Source organism: Lissotriton helveticus, chromosome 10 (genome assembly GCF_964261635.1).
Source record: "Lissotriton helveticus chromosome 10, aLisHel1.1, whole genome shotgun sequence".
Lineage (NCBI taxonomy): Eukaryota > Metazoa > Chordata > Amphibia > Caudata > Salamandridae > Lissotriton > Lissotriton helveticus.
The window spans coordinates 867631479-867650824 of record NC_136071.1 but is presented as its reverse complement, the minus strand read 5'-3'; the positions used below and the strand labels follow the sequence as shown (position 1 = coordinate 867650824).

The 19346-nt window shown below is 42.6% G+C and overlaps 1 protein-coding gene across 1 annotated transcript in view; it reads left to right on the top strand.

Annotated features, from left to right (window-relative positions):
* The window catches only part of DNAH11 (dynein axonemal heavy chain 11), a 3642058-nt gene that overhangs the window by 2599126 nt on the left and 1023586 nt on the right, over positions 1-19346 (top strand). The window lies entirely within an intron of this gene.

Sequence of the window (19346 nt, the reverse complement as noted above, 5' to 3'; positions counted from 1 at the left end):
TACCGCTTTCCCTCCCATCCTTAGGCATCTCATCCAGAAAGAATCCTAATATTTATTTTCTGTAGAATCTGAGTCATATGGTACCATTACGAATGCCCATTTTTTTTAACGGAGATTTATATAGCACAATCTTGACCCGAAGGTATCCGGTATCAGAGCTCTTTACACGAGCACCGGTTGCGTTACATGAGAACACATTCATTTTTGTTAGGGAAAGGGATATTGAGTGATTTGCCCAGAAACACAGGATTTTGCACGTCCTTGCTGAGACTAGAACCCGGTTCCCCAGATTTGAGGTTGACCGCCCTAGCCGTTGGGCCACATCCTCTCCCCATTAAATACCAGTGTGTGCAGTGATTCCTTTTGCTGCACGTGTGGGAACTTTAAGTGTTGCAGGTATTACTTTCCCCCTAGCATTTTTCACCAGGTAAATTTCATCAGGTCAGTCAACCAGAGTAGATGTTTACCACATCTGGCAAGTAAGTCACTGATTTATTGGTAATTACCGAGTGCAGTAAAGGCACTTCCTACTTCTAACATATCCAGAATAAAAGGAACCAAAGTGATACTACCGAAATGCTGCTCATCTACTTCCAACCGAAATACAAATTACCAAAAAGATGCCTCCTGTGTCTAAAACATAATAATTGTCAAAGGGTAAGGTAGGTCATAGTCCGCATAAATCAATTATTTGGCTCAGTTTTTAAGACAGAGGTGTTATTGGCAAATTTGTTATGCATTAAGTAACAACGCTCATAGGAATTTAAATGTGATTTAGCAAAGGCAACCTATTTATTCATTTTATTTATTTGGGCCGTGCCCTTTAACTCAAATTGGGCCCATGAGGGCGTTGGAGCGCTGTACAAGAGGAGGCCTACACCCAAAAACATCTAGGCAAGTTGGTTTACATGGCATCAATAGTCTGGTATAAAATTATATTAGTGATAAAGTACGAGCTGACGTTCATTAGAGGGATACGTCGAGTCACTTCAGAGTTCCAAAACCATATGAAGTACCAGGGCCGAAGACCAACTTCCTTTATAAGGTAATGGAACTCTGAGGTGACTTGACATATCCTTATCATCTAGCCAGGGGGCACTTTATCCCGTACAATAGTTTGTCACACCATCACCTTTGTCGCAAACCACTTAAAACTTTGATATGTAGCTCTTTCACATGAAAGAGCTAGCATGTAGAGCAATATTAAATCAAATACCTGGTAGATATCTGTTTCAAACAGATATTATAAACAGTTCAATACATGTCAGTTTTTAAAAAAAAGGTGCTGTAGCTCTCGACGTGTAGAAACATGCAGAAAGATTCTACCTGTTCACCATCTAAGCGGTGCAAAAAATAAACATATTCCCTATGCTTGTCCTTGTACGCTATTAAAACAGATATAGACCAGAAGAAAGAAAAGTAATGTTCTGTTTGTTGTGTTAAAAAGCTTCTTTAGTTATGCTCTCTGACCTGGCCTGCCTTTCACCTCAGCTGCTGGCTCTGATGGCAGGCATTGTGACGTCAGAACTCAACTGTAATAACTGATAATAGTGCAGTTTTGACGTCTTCTTTATAATCGGCGACTTGGTGCGTCACAAGTCGTCGATTATAAAGAAATTAGTGACTGCCATTTATACAGGGATAACAGAATCCCACGTATTCTATAAATATATATATTGTTATCCAGTATACATAAACACAAATTATATGGTTGAGTAAGTTTCAGGAGACATACCACAAAGAAGAATTAGTAGGTGTGTTGGGGGCGGGGGATACGTACAGTTTGACCATTGGTTAGCGCAAGGGCCAAAATACCATGCATTTCGGACAACAGTTTAATTGAAATATTAACAGAAATATAAAGTATGTGTATTCAATTAGTTATGTTGTTAAAATCAGATTCAAGAGCAATTGAGGGCTTAGCATAAATGAAGGTGGGCAAAGGAGCGGTATGGAGGAGAGGTGGTGGTGGTGCAGGAAGTTATTCAGTTTAGTGGTCCATCCTTTGGGAATGAGGGCAGATGGGCTGACTCATGTTAAAGTATGAATGGTGAGAACGCAAAACTGGAATTATTAAAATTGTGTGCTTAAGTTAGCATAAGTAGGCTGCAAAACACATTTTCAGGGCCTTAGCCTGACTGCAGTGAAACATGGCTTTTAAAATGTGAATTGCATTTATGTTTTTGCTTATACAGCATTTTTCCTTTCTTCATAAAATAGTTGAAATGTGCCCTGTTCTGTGGCGAAGTAACAAATTCACTAGGCTAGCTCAAACGGAAGCCTGCTTGATTTTATTCATATTTTCAAGCAGCTACTGTTAAGTAATGCAATGTAATTTTCACTTGAATGTAGCTAAATGTTCTACTTGTTTATCAATTTTGGAAGGGTTTTGAGAGTGGGCTTGTTTTTTTTGCAATGAAACATCTGAAAGATGATTGGCTTTATTAATTAACATTAGAAGTACAACACATGGTGCCCCTTAAGACCATGCTTAAGGCCATGGTTCCGTGCTGCTGAAATTGAAATGTTTGCCAGAAGTGATCCCCTTTATTAGAAGAGCAGTTTCTATGTCAGACTATTATTTGGTTTCATACCTAAAGAAAGTAGATTTTCCTTAATTCATAGAGATAGGCTCTATGTCAGACTGTTGTAATTGTAATATTTTTGGAGGTGGTTAACCTTATTTTATCCTCTCATGAAATTTAATTGACTAACAGTTGCCTTCTCGCTTTATTGATTTTTAATTTGAAATAAATCTTCATGGTTTGCTTAACTCTTGACTCACATGGATTTTCCTTGGTGGATTTCCTATGTGAGTTCTCTGGGTTTTCTTCAAATTTTATGTCTAGGGCAATTCTCCTGTCATCCTTTAATGGTAAAAGTGCTGACTATTGAGAGTCCAATATATGCATAGAGGAAAAGAGGGTATGAAATGGATGTAGGAGGTAAACAGGAGCACAGTTTATTAAGTAGGGAGCCACAACAATGCGGACTACATCTGTAGTAGATGATGAGTAAAGCAAGAACTGTGGCACTGAAGGCAGTGCACATAAAGTAATGCAGAGGTGCAGTCTCTTATAGGTGAGGTAGGAGGTCGAATGTTAGGGAGAGTAATATTTCTTCCAGTAGAAAACATGACTAGTTAAATCAACCACATTTAAATGCTGTGGAGCAACAACATCAAATGATAGAGGAAGTAGGGGATTAAGGAGGAATTTTGTTGAGGGTGCTAAGGTTAACAGTGGTATACTTCCGTCATCTCAGGTGAGATTTCCTTTAAAGATGAGGATCTTCACCCCTTTCCAGGATATGTTGTAGATCAGAACTCTTCAAAGAGCCATTGGAAGAGAGTTCCAGTTTCTCAATCCTCAGCTGGAAAAGAGGTTGACTGAGTCTCGGTTCTTCTTGGAAAATGGGTATTTCCAGCAATAGCTCTTCCTTTCTGAGTAGTTTTCTCATGACTCTAAAATCTACATTTTGGCTGCTCAGTATTTTGGTGTTTCAAGTGGTGGACTTTGTATGCCAATCAAGCCTTTTTTTATAACCATTCTTGTTATTGAAGTATTCAACAAAATGAAAGTAAAAATGATCAGCTACAAGTTCAATCATTTATTGAGACAAGCTATTTTGAAAACATATTATCTGTGACAGCATAGAGAGATTAAGGCCAATGTGGTCAAAGAGTTGTCTGCCAAAGACGAGCCTTGCTGATGCGCTGATACCAAAGAGTCAAGATTAATTTTGCTGAATCCACTTGAAGTGGGTTTCCATTATTTAAACTTGCAAGGACTAATCTCTGTACAAGATGTAGGTTAGATTGCAGAATGATTACCTTGATGATGATTAGCAGCCTAATTTGGGATTGGGCCTATTGTTCACCAACATTTACAGGCTACTTTTGGCCAAAGTGCTGAAGCAATTTATACAATTGTATATGTACACTGAGGACACCCAATTGATCTTTTTACTGTCCCACAGAGATACATTGGAACTTGTTATTTTGCCTTGCCTTGAATAGGCAGTAGGTATCTACCAATTGTCTTAAATTCAGTCAAAGAAGAGTTTCTCATTAGCAGAATTGGCAGCACCAAAAGGAACCCAAGCCTGTGGCTTTAAGTGAAGGGTCAACAATCCACACCAGTAAATCAGGTCTGTGACCTGGAAATATGTCCACAGTGATGCTAATCCATTCCCTGGACACCTAGGAGAACAGCGTTTCCATTTATTGTTTCTTACAATTGAAAAATCCTAAAGTGACACTACTTTACATCCATTCAATTGCCATATTCCTGTGGCCATTACACTTGCTCAATCTAGACTGGACTACGGTGCCTCAATTTACATTGGTTCCTGTACAAAGGATGTCCCTGTGTATTTCCTGGATGACACGCACCCCTGACAGGAGATTTCTGTATGCTCAATTCTAGATAGAAGCAACACCCCCTCTGCACTTTGATTGGATTCCAAATGGACCTCATGATTGGTAATGCCATGCCAGTTTAGGGGGATATAGAGTAACCCAGGCAATTGAGTGCTTTTCATAAACTCCTCAGGCAATCAGACTTTATTCTCAGAAATCATTCATTTTTGGGAGGCTAATGCCCTTATACTTTTGAGTTTGCCCTTGCTAGAACTATACTCTTGCTGTAGCACTAAAAGCATACTGTGGCAGACAAGGCGTAAGTGGTATTGCATTTACACATGCATAGCCTTTGAGCTGTTTGGTGATATGCTTTCATTTTTTTGAATTTACAGTCACGGCAAGTTTGTGGGCATTCCACAAAGGAGCTAGCTTAAAATGCAGAAGTCCTATCGAAAGATGTAGATGAACACACACACATAATTGTGCATGTTGAGCATTCACATACTCCTTGTAGGTAGGTAGCCTTTCTAAAAATACCCTTAGATCATAGGGGTAATTGTGGAGGATTACTGCTGTGTTTAATGTAGTTCTGCTTGAGGAAAACTGATTTCCCTACAAAGATACTAAAAAAAGGTAAAATCCTACTACCTATTTGTGACTGAATTGCTTACATCAAAGTTTCCACCTGGCGAACATTTATTATCCATAAATGTTAATCACATAAATACTGAAAATCTTCCCAAATGTAGTCATCATATGGGAGCAAATTTTCCACATTTCTTCCATGCCTTTTATGATTCAGGTCCACTGTCCTCATGCTTCATTATTTCACTTTCACAACTATTGTCTTGAAGGACAACATGTATGCTCTTTTCCGCTCTGTTTCTAAATTCTTCTCCACTTTTCGGATATTAATATGTTTGCGTACTCCTGCAATCAGGTTTTTATATTTTGCACAATAATGTGCATATGTGTATGTTACTGAGTTGGTGATATCATTCAGTTTTTTAACTAGGCCAGTTATGTAATGTTTAATTTAGATGTGTTCCTGTTTTTTGAGTCATCTATTTTCAAGTTTCTTTTTAAGGGATGCAAATGTTTTAATTTCTTTATTTTCCATCATGTTCTACTACTTTATTAATCTATTGACCTCTCACTTTTTCTCCCGCTCTTACCGTCATAAGCATATTCTAGCTGTATGTCTAAATAGACCTACAAAAATATCGACCACCTCTATATCGTCCGTGTATGCATGTCCATGTGTGTGTATAACTATCACTTGCACCCCTGACATGCAGTGCTTATGACCTCATGTATGACATCACTCATGAAATGTTCTATAACATAATTTATGACATCACTGATGACCTCTCAAATTACATTATTGAGATGCTAGCACTGCTAACTATAACTGTGAATTTCTGTGGTTTTTGTAGTTCAAAATGTTAATGTTTACACTGGCAAATTCACCTAACTATAGCGTTACTTTAGCCTATGTTTTTTTCAGTGGATTTTATTGATTTTTTAAAAATATTTTTTATTGGTAATCCATGAGTACACAAAAAGGCACATATGTTACAGAAGAATAAGAAAGTAGAGCCAGAAAATCGAAACAAAAAAAATCAAAACAACATAGCAGAGAATAATACATCAACCCAGTATAAGCATAGATTTACAAATGTAGGGCTAATGAAATCTTCGCACAAAACACCCCATCTTTCAAAAGAAAAAACATTCTAAGGAGAAAGCATAGCAAATACTAGACGGCACATTTATACCTCCATATAGGTCATGACTGCCCCCCAGAACTGACTGCCTAGTTTAATTTTCTGTCTGCCTTTCAAAGCATAGAGGCTATATTCCATATTAAACATTGATAGGAATCTTGCCCTCCATGCCTCAAAGGATGGGACATCCTTTTGTAACCACATTGATGCAATACAAAGCCTAGCAACAGCTGTGGCAAGAAAGATCAGATATAAAGATTGACTGGATAGTTTATCTACTGCCAATCCCATCTCAACCCCCAGCAAGACCTGAGTGGCAGACAATCATACAGGTCCACCCAGAATCTCAGCTTAGAATTTCTCCATATGTCCGAATAGCGTACTTAAGTGCCTGCATGAATAAAAGACATGGACCAAATCAGCAGCTTCAGTCCCACAGCGAAAGCACTTTCCCTCATTGACTCCCCCCCACTTAGATATTTTGGCTGGTGTATAATATAAATTAAAAATAGTCTTATAATGTTGGGTATAGAGATTTGCAGACATAAACAATCGCCCCGCCAAGTCTATAGAAGTCTCCACCTGTATACCCTGACACCCCAATCGATTATACCATTTGCGATTTTGAGCTTCCAAATCACTGTCCAGTGTACCCAGCATTAAGGTATAAAGTGTACCAATCCGTGCATCTTTCCTCACTGCCTCAACAAGAGGATTCACTTGGATTTTCCATCGGGCTTTCAACAAATAATCACAAATTTGTAAATATTTGAAAAAATCAGCCCCGGGCAGATGAAATTGATCCCTTAGCTGATCAAAGGACACACCGGCCTGAGCCTTTCTGAATGTAGCCAACATATCCTCCTGCCGGACTCCCAATAAAGTTTTATAAACCTCAAGCCGAAGTTTATCCGGTCCTGCCGCTTTTCCAGGTGCCAGCTCATTTATGGCTCTTTCTAACTCTCCCATAGTTATAGGGGCCTCCAACATCTCCGCCTCTACATCACCCAGATTGTTCTCACAGAAACGCTGTCTCAGAGGCTCACCCTTTTGCAATTCATACTTTTCTCCTGTGTACAATGCTTCATAAAAATCTTTAAACACCTTCAATATCCCAGCCTCAGTTTCCACACAATTCCCCCTAGAAATAAGAATTGAACTAATTCTCTGGGACGCTTCCTTTGCTCTCAGTTTTTGAGCTAAACACCGGCCACTTGCCTCCCCATATTCTTAATTCAATTGTTGCTTCAATAGATATTTCTTAGCTGCATCTTGACTCCAATGAAGGTTTATTTTGGCCTTGCACCTGGCAACTTCTATTGAAAGGTCACCAATATCTGAACCACCATGTATACCTAGCGTGAGCTTTTCTTCTGCAAGCATTAGAGCCTGATACAATTCCTGTCAGATGGTCCGTAGTTGTTTTTGCCTATATAAACCGAAGCTAAGAGCGTCCCCCCTAAATGCAGCTTTAAAAGCATCCCAAACATACCCTGTTCCCATGCTACCGCAGTTAATCTGAGAAAAAGACTGCAATCCATTCATTCATATGGAAGACGAACTTTCCATCTAACAATAGTTTTCTGTCAAAAGAAAAACTGTGTGGCTTAGATGCTATACGAGTACATGCTAAAGTTAGTACCAAAGAGCCTTGATCTGAGGTAACCCTTGGGTACACTTGAATTCGAGCATCCTTCAAAAGATAATACGGAGCGAAAAAGTAATCCAACCTCAGGATTTTTTGTGTGGACAAGAATAGAAGGTGTACCCCGCCTCGTCACCCCTCAAAGTAGCCCAAACATCAGCCAAGCCATGCGCGTCAAGAAAAGATTGAAGCGCCTTAAATACTTTTGGCTTTCTCTTGGTGTACCTATAACTCACATCTCCTACAGAATTAGAGGCCAGATGAATATTTAGGTCTCCACAAACTATCACTGGAGTTGGCCATAAAGAAGTGTGGAGAAGTGTGGCTCAATGGTTAGAGCGGCAGACCCGGATTCAGAGGTCTAGCCCGGGACCAGGGTTCAATTCCCCGCCTCAGCGGGTCTTGAGCTCAAAAATTCCATGGACCTGATAATTCTCGCCTCGGTGCCTATTCCAATCATGGAGTCCCACTCTGCAACTCTGGGCAATAGCTTGCTTAATCTCCACAACAGCCCCCACAACGCTAAGGATGCCTCGCCTCCACCTTGGGGGTGCCCAGGAGTGGACACCTCACAGGAAAAGCCAGGATGGGTTCCACAGCGGTATTCGTACAAGCGCCTTGAGACCCTTGCGGGTGAGTAGTGCGCTATACAAGTATCAATTTACAATTTTTTTACATAAAGCCAGTTCGACATTAAGCAACTCTAAAACTAATGCCTCATCGAGATTTGAGCCAGCCATATATGGAACATATTGTACATTTTAACGTCCCACTAACACATTCAGCTATGGCCCATCTCCTGTGTTTGTCAGTTAATGTTCTACATGTACTAACAATATGTTTTTTCGCCAATATTGCAACACCCCTTGATGTAATAGCTTGTTCAGTGCAAGTCAATACCATATACCCCAACACCGATAATGCTATGTGAGTTGCCTGAAGACATATCAAAACACACTGAAGCATCTGCAACTCACTCGCCACCCGCTGTCTTTTATTAAGGTGATTTAAGCCCCTAACATTCAGAGAACCTAGTCTCATACCTTTATCCGCCATCTACATTCCTTGCACATTTGACCCAATAAAACATGTGCCATAGACCCCTATTTATCACATATAGCAAAAAAGTGTCCTCATGGATTATTTTTTTTCTCCCCAAACCTATACCACCCCCTAACCCACCTGAACCCCCACCTAAACCCCAACCCTCCCCCCTCCACCCCAAACGGGGTGTAAGGACCATGTCCTCAGTGATGGGGAGTGTTTGTGAACCGCCACCCCCCCGCAGCCCCCACCCGTGAGCCACCCGTGTCCATCAAATTTGTCCATTATTATAAGCACCCTTTCGGTTACCAATGAGCTATATTGTCAATCACAAGATATTAATTGCAACACATACGGATTGATATATTCCTTAAGACTGGAACTCACCTACTGTCTTATACAACACTAAGTGAATAGTGCACACCACTTTGTATCCTAATATTATAGACATATTAGCAATATACCGAAAGGGAAAAAGCAAAGAAAAAAAATACTAGCAAAACGAAAAAAAGCGACTAGCATATGCCTATTGACTGCCCATCATCTTCAGGTTTGTGCAGCAATCTCTGATGTGAAAAACTGAGTTTTTTCTTTATAAATCACGTTTAACTTAGCCCGATTAAAGCGGAAGGCCTGCCCCCCTTTGGCCTGAAAGGCTGATATTCACTGCCGCAATCTCCACCTTTGCTGCACAGTAGCTGGGCAAAAATCGGGGCGTACAAAAAATGTGCACCCCTTACCAGACCAACACCTATCTAGCCAAGCGAGATCATATATTGCCTCACGCAGCAGATAGTAGTTCATACAGATTAGGATTGCCCTAGGCTGCACATTCACTTCTCCCCCAGACACCCCTGGCTCTCCTGCGTAAAACAAATAGGAATCTATGTGCCCTGATAACCTCAGTCTCCCAGTTCCTGTCTTTCAGTCCAGGGAAGGCCTCCTTAAACATTTCAACAATGAATTGTCTCACATCCTGCCCTTCCCTATTCTCGGGGATACCCAAAACACGAAGATTATTGCGTCTTGATCTGTTTTCAAGGTCTGTTAACTTCCAGTCGATGTCTTCTTTAGTTTTTTGTAGAGCTGCAATGGACGACTGCTGGTTTACCAATAAATCCTCTACACCAAAGATGCGCTCTTCCACCTCGACAACCCTTGTTGTTATTTCTGCACAAGACTTTGCGATGTGGCGTACCGTATTTTGTAATTTACGCACTGCCCCCTGTGTTCGCAGACCTTCTGCCTTTGTCTCCCCCCTGTGGGCCATTATGAGCTTATAGATTGTATTCAACGTAACCTCACCACCATCCTCCACCGGCTTGTCAACATTGATTTCCGCCTGACCAAGCTGTACAGGTGGTATATCGTCCCGAATAGGCTGGTCCACAGGGGTCATCATCTCATTCGGCAAGTTATCTCCATACTCTTGTACTTTTCTCGCAGTCTCTTGATTCACAGATCGCTCCAGACAGGAATCGTCATCCTCTGGGTGTGACTCCATTTCATCCCCCCAGTCACCAACTGCACTCAGGTTATCATTATCATTGTCGTTCTCTGATACGATGAGAGATCCGACATAGAGAAGAATTTGCCACCTGATCCAGCAGAGTCTGCATCACTCAGCTTTTCCGGCATAGTGCACCCATTATTCTCTATATTTGATCTGCCTAGTGAAGCTTCACCGGCAGTTAATGTCCCTCCTGTAATCACCGAATCAGAGCTCTCCCCTAGTGTAAGAGCATCACACGATATGGTATTGACCACCAATTCTTCTGTTGCGATTCCATTTGCTGCCATATCTGCCACTGAGACATTGTTGCCGGCAGACCCATTTGATATCAACACCAGGGGTTGATTCACTAGGACCCCCACCGGCTTACCTCTTGCTGACTTTTTTTTAAAAAAATCGCAGGCACTGTACAATACTTTTGGGGAGTGTCTTGTCGCCCATTCCTGCCATTTTGCAGTGTTATCTTCTCCCCACCCAAAGCTCCGAGACCAGCACTTCTACCTGACCCCGAGGAGTCCAGTAGCCGCCGTCTGTTTTCAGCTCTGCTTTCGCCATCATTATCTTTTCGCGAGGCGCTGGGTTTCCCGCTGGTTGTCCCCCTGGTGGTTGTCATATTCAGTGCCGTATTAGGTGTACCCACCCCTCCGGTTGCTGCTGCAGAAGCCGAAGCCTTAGCTGCACCCCCACGGGCTTTCGTGCCTCTCCCTTTCAGAGCCATACCAACAGCAGTCCAAACCACAGGGAGAACGCCACTCCAATCCACTCCGGGCGTTCTCAGCTGCAGGCTCTGTTCGCTCCGCTCCATCAGGAAAGCTGTCTGGGAAGAGGCTAAAAAACACCGTGGCTCCGTGCCACACCACGCCACATGTAAGGAACCAGCTACACAGGAGTCAATCACCGCCAGGCAGATTTTCAAACACGCCGGGGTCTGGAGGAGCCACCAAAACACAGCCACCGCCAGCTGATAAGCTTGAACAGTCTTCAGCAATTCGAGGACGGGTGAAACAGATCACAGGTAAGGGGCTACGGAGGAGCAGTCCACAAGCTGCTCACACAGTCTTGCAGCGGCCGCCATCTTGCCCCCTCCACTCCTAACATTTCATTCATTATTTTAAAGTAAATTAGTTTTTTGTATTAGTGTATGTATGGTGGAAGGATTTTATAATATATGTTGTGTTCTGACGTAATTTTAGTAAAAGAAGTTTTTTTATCGTAACAAGACCAGATTTGATTCACAGTTTGTAAAATCTTTGTAAAATGTTTGTGAGTATTAAACAGAGAAACATTCAATAGAAATTGTTTATATGCTCAGTTATTGTAACTCTGATATCAAGACATGTCACCAGCAATCTTTTTTGAGGTGTCATCACTCTCTCAGATGATGGGTGTACATAGTAGGGTGTGTGGAGGGACTGGCCTCTTCGCTGAGAACTCTCTCTGTAAAGATAGGTGTGTGTAGTTGGGTGTGAGGAGGGACTCCTTTTAGACTTCTCTCTCAGATGACATGTGTGCATAGTAGTGTGTGTGAGGGGACTGGCATCTCTGCTGAGACCTCTCTGTATAATGATAGGTGTGTATAGTATGATGTGGAGAGGGTCTGGGCTCTCCTTTCAGACCTCTCTATGTAATGATGGGTGTGCGTAGTAGGTGTGGAGAGGGACTGGCACCTCCTTTGAGACCCCTCTCTCGGATGACGGGTGGGCACAGTAGGATTTAGAGGGAATTACCTCTCTGCTGATACCTCTCTCTGTAGTGAAACCTGTGAGTAGTAGGGTGTGGGGTGGGATTTTGCTTTCCTTTCAGACCTCTCAGATGATGGGTGTGTTTAGCATGGTGTGTGGAGGGACTGGTCTCTCCTTTCAGACATCTCTTTCTCAGATGACTGGTGTGCGTACTAAGGTGTGGGGTAGTAAAGGCTTCTCCATTTAGACCTCTCTCTCAGATGACAGGTGGGCATAGTAGAGTGTGTGGCTGGGACAGGTCTCTCTGCTGGGACCTCTCTCTGTAATTATGTGTGTGTATAGTAGGGTGTGTGGAACGGCTGGGCTCTCCTTTGGGAACTCTCTCTCATATGACAGTTGTGTGTAGTGTGGTGTGTGGAGGAACTGGTCTCTACTTTCATACCTCTCTATCACATATGGTGGGGTGAATAGTAGGGCGTGTGGTGGGAGTGCCTTTTTCTTTTAGGTCTCTCTCTCACAGATGACTGGCGTGCATAGTAGGGTGTGTGGATGGACTGGCCTCTCTGCTGGGACCTCTCTCTGTAATTATATGTGTGGGTAGTAGGGTGTGTAGAGGGACTGAGCTCTCCTTTCAGACCTCACTCTCAGATGACGGATGTATATAGTAGGATGTGTGGAGGATCTGGCCTCTGTTGAGACTTGTCTCTGTAATGGTGGGTGTGCATAGTAGGGTATGGAGAGGGCCTGGACTCTCAATTTAGAAATCGCTCTCAAATGACAAGTATGCATAGTAGGGTGTCAGGAGAGACTACCCCTAACCTTTTAGACTTCTCTCTCAGATGACGGATGAGTGCAGTAGGATGTATTGAGAGAGATTGGTGTCTCTGCAGAGACATCTCTTTGTAATGATAGGTGTGCATAGTAGGGTGTAGGGAGGGAGTAAGCTCTCCTTTCATATCTCTCTCAGATGACATGAGCATAGTAGGGTGTAGGGAGGGACTTGCCTCTCCTTTCAGACCTCTCTAAGATGAAGGGTGTGCATAGAAGGGTCTGTGGATGAGCCTTAACTCTACTCGCATCTCTTCTCAAACCAATGACCATACATAGTAGAGTCTGATAAACCCCATCTGCAATAAGACTCCTTGATACAATAAAAAGTGTGCATAGAAGAGTGTATTCAAACATCACCTACTCCTTCCTGCTGTTCAAGAGTCTTGCAAGATCTTGAAATAAAAAAAAGAAGTAACCTTCTAATCATCACAGTACTTATCTCTTACACACTTTCTCTCAAATACAAGGACCACAATATGCATTCCTACTAATAGAGTGTATTGAGAACTCATCTACTCCTTTTTACTATTCACGATCCCGCAAGAATCTTTCGAGATCATACAATTTAGTTACAAACAGTATACATTTATCTTCTTCACAGTAGTTATCCCTTAGAAACCTCATCTCTAAATCTAGAGGGACAGCATGCTTTTCTGCTGCCCCCTTATATAGATTTTTACTTAACTTCCACAACACCTCAATTTTTTTTTACAGAAAACAATATTGGCAGCCATTTCGTTTCTAGCATTCCAGCAGCCAGCCAATCAGAGTGCTTGTGGGACTCGTGAAAGCCTCTACCTCCTGTGAGAAAGTGAAGGCTCATGGCAAAAAAGGGCCTCTCGACCAATCACAGGGCTCCATTTTTTTCTTTTGTGCTCTCGCATAAGCCTGGTGGGATTCTTGCAAATCCAACTGCCAAAATATACAATTATTTTTTACCCTTTATTTCTCAAAAATAACTGAACTGATTTACACAAAATCACAAAAGCACAATCTGCAAATAAAGAGTTAGCTTCCTGACTAATTTGGAATAATTCTGTAAAGCAGCTTTTGCTATAGCCCTGCGTACAGAAGCCTTGGAAAATGCGAGAAGATTTTACATTTTAGGACTGCCAGTAGGTAATATATATTTATATATATATATATGTTATGAAGGCCAGCTAAACAGCCGAAACATGTTCCTGGCAAGCCGCATTTGAAAAAGGTTTGTGAGAAACTGAATTCCGTGCCAAGCCTAAATGCATCTAGAAAGTGTTATTTTGGGGATCATAGTGGTGGTATGGGGTTTGGCATGCATAAATGAGAGAGTGGATTAGAGGATGTATTGATAGAGGTATAGGGTGAGAAATAGGGTAGTGCATTGGAAAAAGTAGTAGAAAGAAGTTTGAGATGAGTCAGAAAGTTTGGGTAGAAGATATTTTGAGAGAAGTATATGGTGAGAAATAGGGTAGTGCATTGGATATGCTGAACTGGAAGAAAGTAATACATTTATAGATTCATAAGTACATGGAAAATATATAGATGCATAAAGGAGGTAGGTATATGTAGATTAAAGATATTGGTAGAGGCATAAGATGAGAAATGGGGTAGTGCATTGGATGTGTTTTTTTAGGAGAAAAGTAATAAATATATAGATCCAGGTACATGGAAGGTATATAGATGCATAAAGGAAGTAAGTGCATGTAGATTAAAGATGCAGTAAAATAACTATGGTTTTCAAGTGTTATTGTACTTAAAATTGTATTTTATTTATTTTTTAACAACATCATTACTCTACATGGTTATAAAAAGCAATACACAAAGATAGGTACATATCTATGGTAAAAATAAATGCTTATATACAGAGGGATATGCTGTAAATGTCTGTTTGTGTATCGTGCTTATGTGGGGAAGAGCCAATTCTTGAGCAGTTTTCTGAAAAACAGGTGGTTGTCTGTGGATCTTTTTTTTTTTATAGGTCCTCATTTCACCATTGGCGTCTGCAAATGAACATTTTAAAACCCAATCCATCCTGGGCGCCCAGGGCTGATATTCTTGCATTCACCTGGAGCCAACCTAGCCTGCTTCTTTGTCCGAGGCATGTTGTAATCATAGAACCTTTGAGGCCTTAGACCAGCCTCATTTCTCTGGCCCACATAATCAAAGGTTCCCATACATTGCTATTTACATTGTGTGCCAAGCCCATTTCTAAACGCGCCATAGCTAATGCTGCACTCAACCAGTTTTCATAGAGAGGAGGGCTGGCATCCTTCCAGAGTTTGCAGATCTCTCTGCGGGCAATCAAAATTAGACTGAAAAACAGAGCCACTTGTATCGCCATTAGCCCCCTTAAGAGATCTGCGTCTAGACCAAACAGTACTCTAGCTGTGTTAAGGCTAAGTTTAACTTTAAAAATACCCTTCATAGCCCTCTCCACATTAGCTTAAAAGAGGCCCAGACTAGGACAATCATAAAAGATGTGAATATCGTCAGCCTCAACCAGGCTACATCTGGGACACTTAGGGGACGGACTCACAAACTTTGCTATTTTTTTTGGTGTATAATACAGCCTGTTGATAACGTAGAATTGTTTTTTTTTTAAGAGAGGCTGGCCTGACGAAATTATATAAGATTTGGAGGGATGTCCCATATAAACTAGCTTAGGCTTCCTCCAACATGGAGGAATTCCAGACTAGGTGAAGTGGAGGGGCCTATAGTTCCTCCGCGTCCAGCAGATTTCTATACCAAATCCCACTTCTTTCTTCCAGGGGTTAAGTGATTGGAGGGCATACTCGATATCCCAATTACCCCCAATATTCTCTATCTCAGCCAGGAGCCAAGAGCAAAGTTGCATATATTTGAATCTGGAGAAAGAGTCCCCGATCTTTACCCTCAGGACCTACCAGGGGAGAACCCCCTCAGATGTTACTAGGTCAGACCATATTTATTCCCTGCTCTCCTAATGGGGAGTGATAAACTATCCCTTAGGCATAGCGGTAGACCAGGGGAATCCCAAATTGGGGCGAAGTTGGAGTAATATCTTATACCCCATCTCCCTTTGACTCTGTTCCAAACAATAAGAGCTAGTTTGAGTACCTTGAGTCGTTTTTTTGGGGAAAGTTTTGGCGCTCCAAATTTATACAAAAAGCCTGTGTCTCCCCCCTCAAGGTTAGCCAATATAGTCAAAATCCGACCCCAGTTGGAATTGTCGGGGCTAGAAAGGAGACAGCAAATATTTTTTAGCTGGAAAGAGAATGCGTACCAAAGCACATCCGGAAGCGCTAGACCTCCTTTTAGCAGTTTTCTTTTTAGCTTTTTCAAGGAGAGCCTGGAGTTTTTATTCGCCCAAATGAAACTACCTATTTTCCCCTGGATTTTCCCCAAAATTTTATCTGGAAAAACTAGAGGTATGGAGCTGAACAGGTACGTCAATTTAGGAAAGATGACCATCTTAACCAAATTCACCCGGCCATATGTTGTCAGGGGGAGGGTTCTGCCATCTGGAGAAAAGATGGTTGTTCTCCTTAGCCACCTCCTTCATGTTGGTCTGGGTGATACTGTAGAGGTCTTGTGTTATTGTTATCCCCAGATACTTTAACTTGCTGCTGTGGGCGCCTGCCCAGTTATTGACCCCCCCAGCACATAACCTCCGTTTTAGAGTTGTTAATCAGGTAGCCAGAGTACAGACCAAATTCAGTCAGGGCATCCTCCACTCTAGGGAACACCTCTACTGGATTGCTGGTATAAACCAGTAGATCGTCAGCGTACAGGGCTAATTTACAGCTGTAATCCATAACTCTGAAGGGGTTGATCAGATCGTCCTTCCTCAACGCCTGCACCAGGGGTTCGATATAGATATCGAACAGAAGGGGTGAAATAGGACACCCCTGCCTTGTTCCCCTTTTTATTTTAAAGCGCGACGTCAGGAAGCCATTTAAGAGTATAGCTGCGGAGGCACCCTCATAGCACCCTCTGAGTGTTTCAATAATGATTGTTCCAAAGCCCATACAGCTAGATTCATGAACGAAAAATCGTCTCGCAAAGGGCCAGATTCTCAGAATCTGGCCCTTTGCGAGCGCAATTTTTGCATTTGGGATTCATCCTCCCAAATGCAAAAATCGCTATTTGCGAAATCGCATATTTGCGAGGAATTGCATTTAAGGAATCTCTATTTGAGATTCCTTAAATGCAATTCATTAACCAATTTTAAATTGCGAATTCGCAATATTTGGCCGCTATTTACCACGAAGTCTGACTTCGTGGTAAATAGCGAAAAAATAGAAAAAAGCACTTTAGTGCATTTTTCTCAGTTTCATGTTACACACACACATGTCCTTTGGGCATGTGTGTGCGCAACACCTGTGTAAATTTGCATTTCAGGGGTGCTACAGGGTGTCCTTTGAACACCCCTGGCACCCTTGAAATCGCATCCTTATTTGCGATTAGCAATTTGCTAATCGCAAATAAGGAAGATGTAGGAATCGCAATATTTTTTGCAATTCCTACATGAATCCCGTTTTGCAAGTCCTTAATAGCGATTCCTTATGAATCGCTATTACAGACTCGCAAAACGGGACTTTGATGAATCTAGGTGATAGTTCTTAATACTTCCCATAAAAAGCCCCAGTTGACGCGGTCGAAGGCCTTCGCAGCGTCGTACGCTGCTACTGCCAAGGGCTCCGACCGTGCCAACGCTAAATCGATACTGCCTATTAATTGCAGAGTTAACTCTTGGATATGTCTACCAGGGACAAAGCCCTTTTGGTCTGGGTTGATAAGTTGTGGGGCCTACTTAGCCAGTCTCCCTGCCAAAACGCTGGTTAAGATCTTATATTCTGCGTTGAGCAGGGAGATAGGCCTATAGGAGTCTGCCTTAAGGGGATCCTTCCCTGGTTTTAAAATGAGTACTATTATGGACTCTTTCCAAGATGGAGGAGCCCTTCCCTCTGAACTGCATACATAATTAAACAGCTCGCAAAGCCTTGAGACCAAGACCTCCTGAAACACTTTAAATACTTCTCCTGGAAGAGCATCTGTCCCTGCGGCTTTATTATTCTTTATTTTCTTAATATGGGATCTGATTTCTTCCTCCGTAAAGGGGCTATTCAGCATGTTTCGGCCTTCTTCTGTCAGACTTGGTAAGGCTTTGCTCTCCAGCCATTTTAGGGTGTTATCGGGGCTTGGAAACGACTCCTCCTCATAAAGTTTAGAGAATAGGGAGAGGAAATGCCTCTGCATATCCTCCTGATCGCAAGAGATGGTTCGCTGATCATCTATAATTAGGTTGTTGATGTTATTTATTACCCTATCTGCTTTGATCTTACGGGCCAAGATTGCTCCAGCTTTTTCACCATATTCATAGTTCTCCATACCATCGACAGCCCATTGCGCCTTAACTTTTAGATCTAGCATCGCCCTATATTCAGAACGTAAGTGTTCCAAGTCGTCAAGGACTTGTGGTAGGTTATCTGGATGCCCACTCAGTCTAGCGGTTTCTAGGAAAGAGATCTTATCTTCCAATTTTTTTAATTTCAATGCCTCCTCCCTGTTCTTAGCACAGGTCAGGCTATGCAAATGCCCCAGAATGTGGGCCTTGAATGCGTCCCAAACAAACTCATGCGATGTTTAAGTATGGGCGAAATTTGCGAATTCGCGGTCCGCGAATTCGTGCGAAATTGCAAAAAAAGTCCGCGAGTTCGCAAATTTTCCCGCGAACTTGCTGATTTTTGTGCCATTTGCACAAATATGTGACCACGTGTGCCTGTAACTTTGCCAGCGCGCCAAAAGGCGCCGAGGTCCCTTGAGTGAGCTGGCCATTATAGTGGGGACGGGCGGGAAGAAGTTTCATACCGCTAGTGTGTGGTGGATGGGGCCAAACCGGCGGGGTTTCTATGCGAGTTCACATGCATCTTGTTTATAAAGGGTCAGAGACCGAGCAGAGCAGCAGATGAGGAGAAAACAGCCTCCTGGTCACAGTAGCTACACGGGGATAGCGCTCGGGAAACTCATGGATGCAAAAATATGTTTGGCACAGGACCCCAGAATCCTTCAGATGTCCAAGATAGCTCTGCTGCGCGTGTTGGTACAAAGCCATTCTGATCCTGCTCAGTGGGTTCAGGCGCATGCAGCTGCTGCTGCCGGACAATGTCCCATCTCATACTAAACTGCCCCGTACAGGCATATGCTGGTGCTGGGCAGTAGGGTGCAGTGGCATGCGGGTGCTCCACGCCTGGTACATGTGCATACCGGTGCCAGGGGGGACACGTGTTTATTGGTGCTGTGTAGCAAGTTATGACTTTACATTTTGACTGCACCAGATGGTGGTACCACCTACACGGATCAGGAACATCCAGGCACCCGACTTCATGGTGCAAGAGCATAATGGTGCTGTGCGGTACGGGTATATATGTACTGGGGCAGGGGGACACTTAGCACAATGTGTGCTCACACCCAGAGGGCTCCCAGGCAATTGAGCACAAAGGATTTTCACACTGAGAGGGCTCTGGGGCAGTTCAGCAGCATGGGGGCTCACACCCACTGGGCCCCGGGGCAGTTCAGTAGC